Below are 12,593 nucleotides of genomic sequence, written 5' to 3' on the forward strand. Positions count from 1 at the left end.
CCTGATGCATCAGAAGGTGCGAGGCCCTTGCTAAATTCTGTGCACAGACTTTGAGATCTATGCTTTAGACTGTATCTAAACCTGCTCCAACATGGACTGACATTCTGGCCTACTTTCAGCCGATGCGACTTGTCTGTCGCTGAACAGTCGCTTTTTATGTATTCAGCACCTATGTATAATGTTGTAAAAATGCTCTAGAAGCTAAAGTCGCAGAAATGTCACACATATTTGGCCTGCAACTTTCTGTGCGACAAATTCAGACAGGAAAAATCAGTATAAATCCTTAGAAAATTATCCCCCAGTGTCTCCATCTGCTGGCGGTATTGAATAAGCATTGCTGCACTGATGGGGTATGCATTAGACGAAAAAAAAGAAGAAAAAGAAGAATAATACGCCCAGAAAAGAGGCGAAAAGGAGAAAAACGTAAAAAAACGTGAAAAAAAAGTAAGAGAAAGAGAAGGGAAAAAAAGGTGGAAATGGGTTTAAAAGTGATTTCGGCGGAGAATATATATATATATATATATATATATATATATATATATATATATATATATATATATACGCGCACACACACACATATATATAAACGTATTCTCCGTTGAGATATTGCAGCCGCTGCTGTGTCCAGGCCCAGGAGCCTTAGCACTGTGCTGTGATGTCACTCAATACCACTGACATCACTAGGTGTAAACAACATCTCTCCTTTGCTGTGTATGTGACTATGGAGCTGTTTGGTGATGTCGTCTATTATGGCCTTCATAGAAGCAACAGGAGATTGTTGCATCCATCTAGAACCCTCAGAACTACAGTGCTATGATGTCACTCACTTCCACAGGCCTTGCAGAGTGTAAACAACAACAACCCAGCTTTGTTGTGTATGTAACCATAGGGATTGTGATGTCACCTAGAACCTTCACAGCAGCGACAGCTTTATGAGGAGCATCAGCACTGCTCTGCCTGAGCAGAACCATCACCGCCATAGGTTGTCAAATAACCCGGATTTAACCCACACAGGTAAGTCCAATGGGGTGCAGGCATGTCCTCTATGCTTACAGCTTCCCGTGGGTGTTGGTTTGATACCGTTTGGGGACAGCCAAGGAGGCATCTGCAGGCAACAAAGGTAGGTGTGTGCTTGTGTGTGTGTTTCCTATGCAGATCCTAAGCCCAGTGTCACATGCAAGTAGGAGGAGTAAGAAGGGTTCCTGGCAAATCCGGGTTATGGATTGCATTTAAAAAGGCCCCGTGGGAGTGCAATGGGCCCCTGTCTTGCTGCTTAGCAATAATGGTATGGGTTTAGGTTCTGCTGTGTGTACTGGTGGTTGACTGCCCCCCAGCCCAGAGTGTGCATGGAAAATTGTCTGGCAGCCTCCCTGACAGCAAGCAGTGATAGTGCCCATGAAGGGGACCTTGTTGGGCCCGCCCCTTTCACGGTTATCGCTTCTCGGCCTTTTGGCTAAGATCAAGTGTAGTATCTGTTCTTATCAGTTTAATATCTGATACGTCCCCTATCTGGGGACCATATATTAAATGGATTTTTGAGAACGGGGGCCGATTTCGAAGCTTGCTTCCGTCGCCCTATGCATTGACCCGATATGGCAGTATCTTCGGGTACAGTGCACCACCCCCTTACAGGGTTAAAAAGAAAGATTCCTACTTTCATTGCTACCTGCTTGCTGGCTAGCCAGCTAGCCAGCCCTGTGGGCCTTGCTGCTGCTGCTGCTGCAGCCAAAAAACAAAAGGTGGTGCTGCTGCTGCTTCTGCTGCTTCTGCTTGTGTCTGGCCGCTGTTGGAGCATCCAGGCACAGGACTTCTGCTGCTGCTGACTAAATGGCCTCCTTAATTGGATCATTTGAGTAGCCAGCACACCTGTGCAGGTAGGGCATGACATGATAGGCAGCTGCCTTGATAGCGGGTGGGTGCTGAATGTTCCTAATTGACAAAATAAGATTAATGCTTATGAAGAAATATAAAATCTCATCCCTTCCCCAATATCGCGCCACACCCCTACCCCTTAATTCCCTGGTTGAACTTGATGGACATATGTCTTTTTTCGACCGTACTAACTATGTAACTATGTAACATAACATGGGGGGGTCTCCTGGCTGTTCACACAGGTGTGTCATTGCTGTACATTGACCATGCATTGCTTCTGTGGTATTGCAAAGGCAAAGACAAATGCTTCCAGCCATCCATTGCACTAATGGATTGGTCATCAGCTGGCTGTCTATGTCCCGCATCAATATAGACCAAAGTACAGAGGGTTAGGCTATGCTATAGTGCACCTACCTGATGCATCAGAAGGTGCGAGGCCCTTGCTAAATTCTGTGCACAGACTTTGAGATCTATGCTTTAGACTGTATCTAAACCTGCTCCAACATGGACTGACATTCTGGCCTACTTTCAGCCGATGCGACTTGTCTGTCGCTGAACAGTCGCTTTTTATGTATTCAGCACCTATGTATAATGTTGTAAAAATGCTCTAGAAGCTAAAGTCGCAGAAATGTCACACATATTTGGCCTGCAACTTTCTGTGCGACAAATTCAGACAGGAAAAATCAGTATAAATCCTTAGAAAATTATCCCCCAGTGTCTCCATCTGCTGGCGGTATTGAATAAGCATTGCTGCACTGATGGAGTATGCATTAGACGAAAAAAAAGAAGAAAAAGAAGAATAATACGCCCAGAAAAGAGGCGAAAAGGAGAAAAACGTAAAAAAACGTGAAAAAAAAGTAAGAGGAAGAGAAGGGAAAAAAAGGTGGAAATGGGTTTAAAAGTGATTTCGGCGGAGAAATATATATATATATATATATATATATATATATATATATATATACGCGCACACACACACATATATATAAACGTATTCTCCGTTGAGATATTGCAGCCGCTGCTGTGTCCAGGCCCAGGAGCCTTAGCACTGTGCTGTGATGTCACTCAATACCACTGACATCACTAGGTGTAAACAACATCTCTCCTTTGCTGTGTATGTGACTATGGAGCTGTTTGGTGATGTCGTCTATTATGGCCTTCATAGAAGCAACAGGAGATTGTTGCATCCATCTAGAACCCTCAGAACTACAGTGCTATGATGTCACTCACTTCCACAGGCCTTGCAGAGTGTAAACAACAACAACCCAGCTTTGTTGTGTATGTAACCATAGGGATTGTGATGTCACCTAGAACCTTCACAGCAGCGACAGCTTTATGAGGAGCATCAGCACTGCTCTGCCTGAGCAGAACCATCACCGCCATAGGTTGTCAAATAACCCGGATTTAACCCACACAGGTAAGTCCAATGGGGTGCAGGCATGTCCTCTATGCTTACAGCTTCCCGTGGGTGTTGGTTTGATACCGTTTGGGGACAGCCAAGGAGGCATCTGCAGGCAACAAAGGTAGGTGTGTGCTTGTGTGTGTGTTTCCTATGCAGATCCTAAGCCCAGTGTCACATGCAAGTAGGAGGAGTAAGAAGGGTTCCTGGCAAATCCGGGTTATGGATTGCATTTAAAAAGGCCCCGTGGGAGTGCAATGGGCCCCTGTCTTGCTGCTTAGCAATAATGGTATGGGTTTAGGTTCTGCTGTGTGTACTGGTGGTTGACTGCCCCCCAGCCCAGAGTGTGCATGGAAAATTGTCTGGCAGCCTCCCTGACAGCAAGCAGTGATAGTGCCCATGAAGGGGACCTTGTTGGGCCCGCCCCTTTCACGGTTATCGCTTCTCGGCCTTTTGGCTAAGATCAAGTGTAGTATCTGTTCTTATCAGTTTAATATCTGATACGTCCCCTATCTGGGGACCATATATTAAATGGATTTTTGAGAACGGGGGCCGATTTCGAAGCTTGCTTCCGTCGCCCTATGCATTGACCCGATATGGCAGTATCTTCGGGTACAGTGCACCACCCCCTTACAGGGTTAAAAAGAAAGATTCCTACTTTCATTGCTACCTGCTTGCTGGCTAGCCAGCTAGCCAGCCCTGTGGGCCTTGCTGCTGCTGCTGCTGCTGCTGCTGCAGCCAAAAAACAAAAGGTGGTGCTGCTGCTGCTTCTGCTGCTTCTGCTTGTGTCTGGCCGCTGTTGGAGCGTCCAGGCACAGGACTTCTGCTGCTGCTGACTAAATGGCCTCCTTAATTGGATCATTTGAGTAGCCAGCACACCTGTGCAGGTAGGGCATGACATGATAGGCAGCTGCCTTGATAGCGGGTGGGTGCTGAATGTTCCTAATTGACAAAATAAGATTAATGCTTATGAAGAAATATAAAATCTCATCCCTTCCCCAATATCGCGCCACACCCCTACCCCTTAATTCCCTGGTTGAACTTGATGGACATATGTCTTTTTTCGACCGTACTAACTATGTAACTATGTAACATAACATGGGGGGGTCTCCTGGCTGTTCACACAGGTGTGTCATTGCTGTACATTGACCATGCATTGCTTCTGTGGTATTGCAAAGGCAAAGACAAATGCTTCCAGCCATCCATTGCACTAATGGATTGGTCATCAGCTGGCTGTCTATGTCCCGCATCAATATAGACCAAAGTACAGAGGGTTAGGCTATGCTATAGTGCACCTACCTGATGCATCAGAAGGTGCGAGGCCCTTGCTAAATTCTGTGCACAGACTTTGAGATCTATGCTTTAGACTGTATCTAAACCTGCTCCAACATGGACTGACATTCTGGCCTACTTTCAGCCGATGCGACTTGTCTGTCGCTGAACAGTCGCTTTTTATGTATTCAGCACCTATGTATAATGTTGTAAAAATGCTCTAGAAGCTAAAGTCGCAGAAATGTCACACATATTTGGCCTGCAACTTTCTGTGCGACAAATTCAGACAGGAAAAATCAGTATAAATCCTTAGAAAATTATCCCCCAGTGTCTCCATCTGCTGGCGGTATTGAATAAGCATTGCTGCACTGATGGGGTATGCATTAGACGAAAAAAAAGAAGAAAAAGAAGAATAATACGCCCAGAAAAGAGGCGAAAAGGAGAAAAACGTAAAAAAACGTGAAAAAAAATTAAGAGAAAGAGAAGGGAAAAAAAGGTGGAAGTGGGTTTAAAAGTGATTTCGGCAGAGAAATATATATATATATATATATATATATATATATATATATATATATACGCGCACACACACACATATATATAAACGTATTCTCCGTTGAGATATTGCAGCCGCTGCTGTGTCCAGGCCCAGGAGCCTTAGCACTGTGCTGTGATGTCACTCAATACCACTGACATCACTAGGTGTAAACAACATCTCTCCTTTGCTGTGTATGTGACTATGGAGCTGTTTGGTGATGTCGTCTATTATGGCCTTCATAGAAGCAACAGGAGATTGTTGCATCCATCTAGAACCCTCAGAACTACAGTGCTATGATGTCACTCACTTCCACAGGCCTTGCAGAGTGTAAACAACAACAACCCAGCTTTGTTGTGTATGTAACCATAGGGATTGTGATGTCACCTAGAACCTTCACAGCAGCGACAGCTTTATGAGGAGCATCAGCACTGCTCTGCCTGAGCAGAACCATCACCGCCATAGGTTGTCAAATAACCCGGATTTAACCCACACAGGTAAGTCCAATGGGGTGCAGGCATGTCCTCTATGCTTACAGCTTCCCGTGGGTGTTGGTTTGATACCGTTTGGGGACAGCCAAGGAGGCATCTGCAGGCAACAAAGGTAGGTGTGTGCTTGTGTGTGTGTTTCCTATGCAGATCCTAAGCCCAGTGTCACATGCAAGTAGGAGGAGTAAGAAGGGTTCCTGGCAAATCCGGGTTATGGATTGCATTTAAAAAGGCCCCGTGGGAGTGCAATGGGCCCCTGTCTTGCTGCTTAGCAATAATGGTATGGGTTTAGGTTCTGCTGTGTGTACTGGTGGTTGACTGCCCCCCAGCCCAGAGTGTGCATGGAAAATTGTCTGGCAGCCTCCCTGACAGCAAGCAGTGATAGTGCCCATGAAGGGGACCTTGTTGGGCCCGCCCCTTTCACGGTTATCGCTTCTCGGCCTTTTGGCTAAGATCAAGTGTAGTATCTGTTCTTATCAGTTTAATATCTGATACGTCCCCTATCTGGGGACCATATATTAAATGGATTTTTGAGAACGGGGGCCGATTTCGAAGCTTGCTTCCGTCGCCCTATGCATTGACCCGATATGGCAGTATCTTCGGGTACAGTGCACCACCCCCTTACAGGGTTAAAAAGAAAGATTCCTACTTTCATTGCTACCTGCTTGCTGGCTAGCCAGCTAGCCAGCCCTGTGGGCCTTGCTGCTGCTGCTGCTGCTGCTGCTGCTGCAGCCAAAAAACAAAAGGTGGTGCTGCTGCTGCTTCTGCTGCTTCTGCTTGTGTCTGGCCGCTGTTGGAGCGTCCAGGCACAGGACTTCTGCTGCTGCTGACTAAATGGCCTCCTTAATTGGATCATTTGAGTAGCCAGCACACCTGTGCAGGTAGGGCATGACATGATAGGCAGCTGCCTTGATAGCGGGTGGGTGCTGAATGTTCCTAATTGACAAAATAAGATTAATGCTTATGAAGAAATATAAAATCTCATCCCTTCCCCAATATCGCGCCACACCCCTACCCCTTAATTCCCTGGTTGAACTTGATGGACATATGTCTTTTTTCGACCGTACTAACTATGTAACTATGTAACATAACATGGGGGGGTCTCCTGGCTGTTCACACAGGTGTGTCATTGCTGTACATTGACCATGCATTGCTTCTGTGGTATTGCAAAGGCAAAGACAAATGCTTCCAGCCATCCATTGCACTAATGGATTGGTCATCAGCTGGCTGTCTATGTCCCGCATCAATATAGACCAAAGTACAGAGGGTTAGGCTATGCTATAGTGCACCTACCTGATGCATCAGAAGGTGCGAGGCCCTTGCTAAATTCTGTGCACAGACTTTGAGATCTATGCTTTAGACTGTATCTAAACCTGCTCCAACATGGACTGACATTCTGGCCTACTTTCAGCCGATGCGACTTGTCTGTCGCTGAACAGTCGCTTTTTATGTATTCAGCACCTATGTATAATGTTGTAAAAATGCTCTAGAAGCTAAAGTCGCAGAAATGTCACACATATTTGGCCTGCAACTTTCTGTGCGACAAATTCAGACAGGAAAAATCAGTATAAATCCTTAGAAAATTATCCCCCAGTGTCTCCATCTGCTGGCGGTATTGAATAAGCATTGCTGCACTGATGGGGTATGCATTAGACGAAAAAAAAGAAGAAAAAGAAGAATAATACGCCCAGAAAAGAGGCGAAAAGGAGAAAAACGTAAAAAAACGTGAAAAAAAAGTAAGAGAAAGAGAAGGGAAAAAAAGGTGGAAATGGGTTTAAAAGTGATTTCGGCGGAGAAATATATATATATATATATATATATATATATATATATATATATATATATACGCGCACACACACACATATATATAAACGTATTCTCCGTTGAGATATTGCAGCCGCTGCTGTGTCCAGGCCCAGGAGCCTTAGCACTGTGCTGTGATGTCACTCAATACCACTGACATCACTAGGTGTAAACAACATCTCTCCTTTGCTGTGTATGTGACTATGGAGCTGTTTGGTGATGTCGTCTATTATGGCCTTCATAGAAGCAACAGGAGATTGTTGCATCCATCTAGAACCCTCAGAACTACAGTGCTATGATGTCACTCACTTCCACAGGCCTTGCAGAGTGTAAACAACAACAACCCAGCTTTGTTGTGTATGTAACCATAGGGATTGTGATGTCACCTAGAACCTTCACAGCAGCGACAGCTTTATGAGGAGCATCAGCACTGCTCTGCCTGAGCAGAACCATCACCGCCATAGGTTGTCAAATAACCCGGATTTAACCCACACAGGTAAGTCCAATGGGGTGCAGGCATGTCCTCTATGCTTACAGCTTCCCGTGGGTGTTGGTTTGATACCGTTTGGGGACAGCCAAGGAGGCATCTGCAGGCAACAAAGGTAGGTGTGTGCTTGTGTGTGTGTTTCCTATGCAGATCCTAAGCCCAGTGTCACATGCAAGTAGGAGGAGTAAGAAGGGTTCCTGGCAAATCCGGGTTATGGATTGCATTTAAAAAGGCCCCGTGGGAGTGCAATGGGCCCCTGTCTTGCTGCTTAGCAATAATGGTATGGGTTTAGGTTCTGCTGTGTGTACTGGTGGTTGACTGCCCCCCAGCCCAGAGTGTGCATGGAAAATTGTCTGGCAGCCTCCCTGACAGCAAGCAGTGATAGTGCCCATGAAGGGGACCTTGTTGGGCCCGCCCCTTTCACGGTTATCGCTTCTCGGCCTTTTGGCTAAGATCAAGTGTAGTATCTGTTCTTATCAGTTTAATATCTGATACGTCCCCTATCTGGGGACCATATATTAAATGGATTTTTGAGAACGGGGGCCGATTTCGAAGCTTGCTTCCGTCGCCCTATGCATTGACCCGATATGGCAGTATCTTCGGGTACAGTGCACCACCCCCTTACAGGGTTAAAAAGAAAGATTCCTACTTTCATTGCTACCTGCTTGCTGGCTAGCCAGCTAGCCAGCCCTGTGGGCCTTGCTGCTGCTGCTGCTGCTGCTGCAGCCAAAAAACAAAAGGTGGTGCTGCTGCTGCTTCTGCTGCTTCTGCTTGTGTCTGGCCGCTGTTGGAGCGTCCAGGCACAGGACTTCTGCTGCTGCTGACTAAATGGCCTCCTTAATTGGATCATTTGAGTAGCCAGCACACCTGTGCAGGTAGGGCATGACATGATAGGCAGCTGCCTTGATAGCGGGTGGGTGCTGAATGTTCCTAATTGACAAAATAAGATTAATGCTTATGAAGAAATATAAAATCTCATCCCTTCCCCAATATCGCGCCACACCCCTACCCCTTAATTCCCTGGTTGAACTTGATGGACATATGTCTTTTTTCGACCGTACTAACTATGTAACTATGTAACATAACATGGGGGGGTCTCCTGGCTGTTCACACAGGTGTGTCATTGCTGTACATTGACCATGCATTGCTTCTGTGGTATTGCAAAGGCAAAGACAAATGCTTCCAGCCATCCATTGCACTAATGGATTGGTCATCAGCTGGCTGTCTATGTCCCGCATCAATATAGACCAAAGTACAGAGGGTTAGGCTATGCTATAGTGCACCTACCTGATGCATCAGAAGGTGCGAGGCCCTTGCTAAATTCTGTGCACAGACTTTGAGATCTATGCTTTAGACTGTATCTAAACCTGCTTGTCACGATTCGGCTTCCAGGTAGTGGATCCTCTGTGTCAGCGAGGGATTGGCGTGGACCGTGCTAGTGGACCGGTTCTAAGAGGCTACTGGTTTTCACCAGAGCCCGCCGCAAAGCGGGATGGTCTTGCTGCGGCAGTAGCAACCAGGTCGTATCCACTAGCAACGGCTCTACCTCGCTGACTGCTGAGAAGGCGTGGGACAGAAGGACTAGGCAGAGGCAAGGTCAGACGTAGCAGAAGGTCGGGGGCAGGCGGCAAGGTTCGTAGTCAGGATGGGTAGCAGAAGTTCAGGTACACAGGCTTTGGACACACTAAACGCTTTCACTGGCACAAGGCAACAAGATCCGGCAAGGGAGTGCATGGGAGGAGGTCAGATAAAGGCAGGGAGCAGATGGGAGCCAATTAAGCTAATTGGGCCAGGCACCAATCATTGGTGCGCTGGCCCTTTAAGTCGCAGAGAGCTGGCGCGCGCGCGCCCTAGAGAGCGGAGCCGCGCGCGCCAGCAGATGACAGCAGGGGACCGGGACGGGTAAGTGACCTGGGATGCGATTCGCGAGCGGGCGCGTCCCGCTGTGCGAATCGCATCTCCGACGGCCATGACAGTGCAGCGCTCCCGGTCAGCGGGACTGACCGGGGCGCTGCGGGGAGAGAGACGCCGTGAGCGCTCCGGGGAGGAGCGGGGACCCGGAGCGCCAGGCGTAACAGTACCCCCCCCCTTAGGTCTCCCCTTTTCTTTGACCGGCAACTGCCTCCCCTGGGATGAGGACACCGGGAAAAAATGGAGGGTTTCCTCAACGGCAGGCAGTACAGCAGGAGTGGGAATGGGGAGGGAGGGCAGAGGGCGAAGCCTGGCACGGGGCAGTGTGACACCAGGACGGGGGCCATGAGGAGGCACAGAGGTTTGCCTGACGGGACTGGGAGGGGGGGAGAGGCACTTCCTATGGCAGGCAGAGTCCCAGTTCTTTATCTCCCCGGTGGTCCAATCAAGGGTGGGGGAATGAAGCCGGAGCCATGGCAGACCGAGGAGGACCTCAGAGGTACAACTGGGGAGAATGAAGAACTCAATCCTTTCGTGGTGGGGTCCGATAGACATCAGGAGGGGTTCTGTGCGGTATCGCACGGTGCAGTCCAATCTGGCTCCGTTGACCGCGGAAATGTAGAGCGGTTTGGCGAGACGGGACACCGGGATGCTGAATTTATTAACAAAGGACTCCACAATAAAATTCCCGGAGGCACCAGAGTCCAAGCAGGCCACGGCTGAGAGGGAGGAGTTGGCTGTAGGAGAAATCCGCACGGGCACCGTGAGACGTGGAGAAGAAGACTTAGAACCAAGAGATGCCACACCCACGTGAGCTGGGTGCGTGCGTGCGTTTCCCAGGCGTGGAGGACGGATAGGGCAATCCACCAAGAAATGCCCGGTACTGGCACAGTACAGACAGAGATTTTCTTCTCTACGGCGATTCCTCTCTTCCTGGGTCAGGCGAGACCGATCCACTTGCATGGCCTCCTCGGCGGGAGGCCCAGGCATAGACTGCAAAGGATGCTGTGGGAGAGGTGCCCAGAGATCTAAGTCTTTTTCCTGGCGGAGCTCTTGGTGTCGCTCAGAAAAACGCATGTCAATGCGGGTAGCTAGATGGATGAGTTCTTGGAGGTTGGCAGGAATCTCTCGTGCGGCCAGCACATCCTTGATGCGACTGGATAGGCCTTTTTTAAAGGTCGCGCAGAGAGCCTCATTATTCCAGGATAGTTCAGAAGCAAAAGTACGGAATTGTATGGCGTACTCGCCAACGGAAGAATTACCCTGGACCAGGTTCAGCAAGGCAGTCTCAGCAGAAGAGGCTCGGGCAGGTTCCTCAAAGACACTTCGGACTTCAGCAAAGAAGGACTGGACTGTGGCTGTGGCAGGATCATTGCGGTCCCAGAGCGGTGTGGCCCAAGACAAGGCCTTTCCTGAAGGAAGGCTCACTACGAACGCCACCTTAGACCGTTCTGTAGGAAACAAGTCTGACAACATCTCCATATGCAGGGAACACTGAGACAAAAATCCACGGCAGAGTCTGGAGTCCCCATCAAATTTGTCCGGCAGGGACAAGCGGAGGTTAGGAGCGGCCACTCGCTGCGGAGGAGGTGCAGGAGCTGGCGGAGGAGATGGTTGCTGCTGTAGCAGAGGCAGAATTTGCTGTAACATGGCGGTCAACTGCGACAGCTGCTGTCCTTGTTGGGCAATCTGCTGCGATTGCTGAGCGACCACCGTGGGAAGATCAGCGAGACTTGGCAGCGGCACCTCAGCGGGATCCATGGCCGGATCTACTGTCACGATTCGGCTTCCAGGTAGTGGATCCTCTGTGTCAGCGAGGGATTGGCGTGGACCGTGCTAGTGGACCGGTTCTAAGAGGCTACTGGTTTTCACCAGAGCCCGCCGCAAAGCGGGATGGTCTTGCTGCGGCAGTAGCAACCAGGTCGTATCCACTAGCAACGGCTCTACCTCGCTGACTGCTGAGAAGGCGTGGGACAGAAGGACTAGGCAGAGGCAAGGTCAGACGTAGCAGAAGGTCGGGGGCAGGCGGCAAGGTTCGTAGTCAGGATGGGTAGCAGAAGTTCAGGTACACAGGCTTTGGACACACTAAACGCTTTCACTGGCACAAGGCAACAAGATCCGGCAAGGGAGTGCATGGGAGGAGGTCAGATAAAGGCAGGGAGCAGATGGGAGCCAATTAAGCTAATTGGGCCAGGCACCAATCATTGGTGCGCTGGCCCTTTAAGTCGCAGAGAGCTGGCGCGCGCGCGCCCTAGAGAGCGGAGCCGCGCGCGCCAGCAGATGACAGCAGGGGACCGGGACGGGTAAGTGACCTGGGATGCGATTCGCGAGCGGGCGCGTCCCGCTGTGCGAATCGCATCTCCGACGGCCATGACAGTGCAGCGCTCCCGGTCAGCGGGACTGACCGGGGCGCTGCGGGGAGAGAGACGCCGTGAGCGCTCCGGGGAGGAGCGGGGACCCGGAGCGCCAGGCGTAACACTGCTCCAACATGGACTGACATTCTGGCCTACTTTCAGCCGATGCGACTTGTCTGTCGCTGAACAGTCGCTTTTTATGTATTCAGCACCTATGTATAATGTTGTAAAAATGCTCTAGAAGCTAAAGTCGCAGAAATGTCACACATATTTGGCCTGCAACTTTCTGTGCGACAAATTCAGACAGGAAAAATCAGTATAAATCCTTAGAAAATTATCCCCCAGTGTCTCTATCTGCTGGCGGTATTGAATAAGCATTGCTGCACTGATGGGGTATGCATTAGACGAAAAAAAAGAAGAAAAAGAAGAATAATACGCCCAGAAAAGAGGCGAAAAGGAGAAAAACGTAAAAAAACGT

General features: G+C 49.0%; 4 non-coding genes across 4 annotated transcripts; all 4 read left to right on the plus strand.

The window, feature by feature from the left end:
• The first annotated feature begins 1,433 nt into the window (after nucleotides 1-1,433).
• Nucleotides 1,434-1,624, plus strand: LOC130335120 (U2 spliceosomal RNA). Its single transcript, XR_008876814.1, has one exon. It is a non-coding gene; the product is annotated as a U2 spliceosomal RNA (small nuclear RNA).
• Nucleotides 1,625-3,705: 2,081 nt separating this feature from the next.
• On the plus strand, nucleotides 3,706-3,896 carry LOC130335121 (U2 spliceosomal RNA). The gene has a single exon (XR_008876815.1). It is a non-coding gene; the product is annotated as a U2 spliceosomal RNA (small nuclear RNA).
• A 2,092-nt stretch (nucleotides 3,897-5,988) lies between these two features.
• On the plus strand, nucleotides 5,989-6,179 carry LOC130335122 (U2 spliceosomal RNA). The gene has a single exon (XR_008876816.1). It is a non-coding gene; the product is annotated as a U2 spliceosomal RNA (small nuclear RNA).
• Nucleotides 6,180-8,278: 2,099 nt separating this feature from the next.
• Nucleotides 8,279-8,469, plus strand: LOC130335123 (U2 spliceosomal RNA). Its single transcript, XR_008876817.1, has one exon. It is a non-coding gene; the product is annotated as a U2 spliceosomal RNA (small nuclear RNA).
• The last annotated feature ends 4,124 nt before the right edge of the window (nucleotides 8,470-12,593 follow it).

This window comes from Hyla sarda, unplaced genomic scaffold, assembly GCF_029499605.1.
Source record: "Hyla sarda isolate aHylSar1 unplaced genomic scaffold, aHylSar1.hap1 scaffold_447, whole genome shotgun sequence".
Taxonomy (NCBI): domain Eukaryota; kingdom Metazoa; phylum Chordata; class Amphibia; order Anura; family Hylidae; genus Hyla; species Hyla sarda.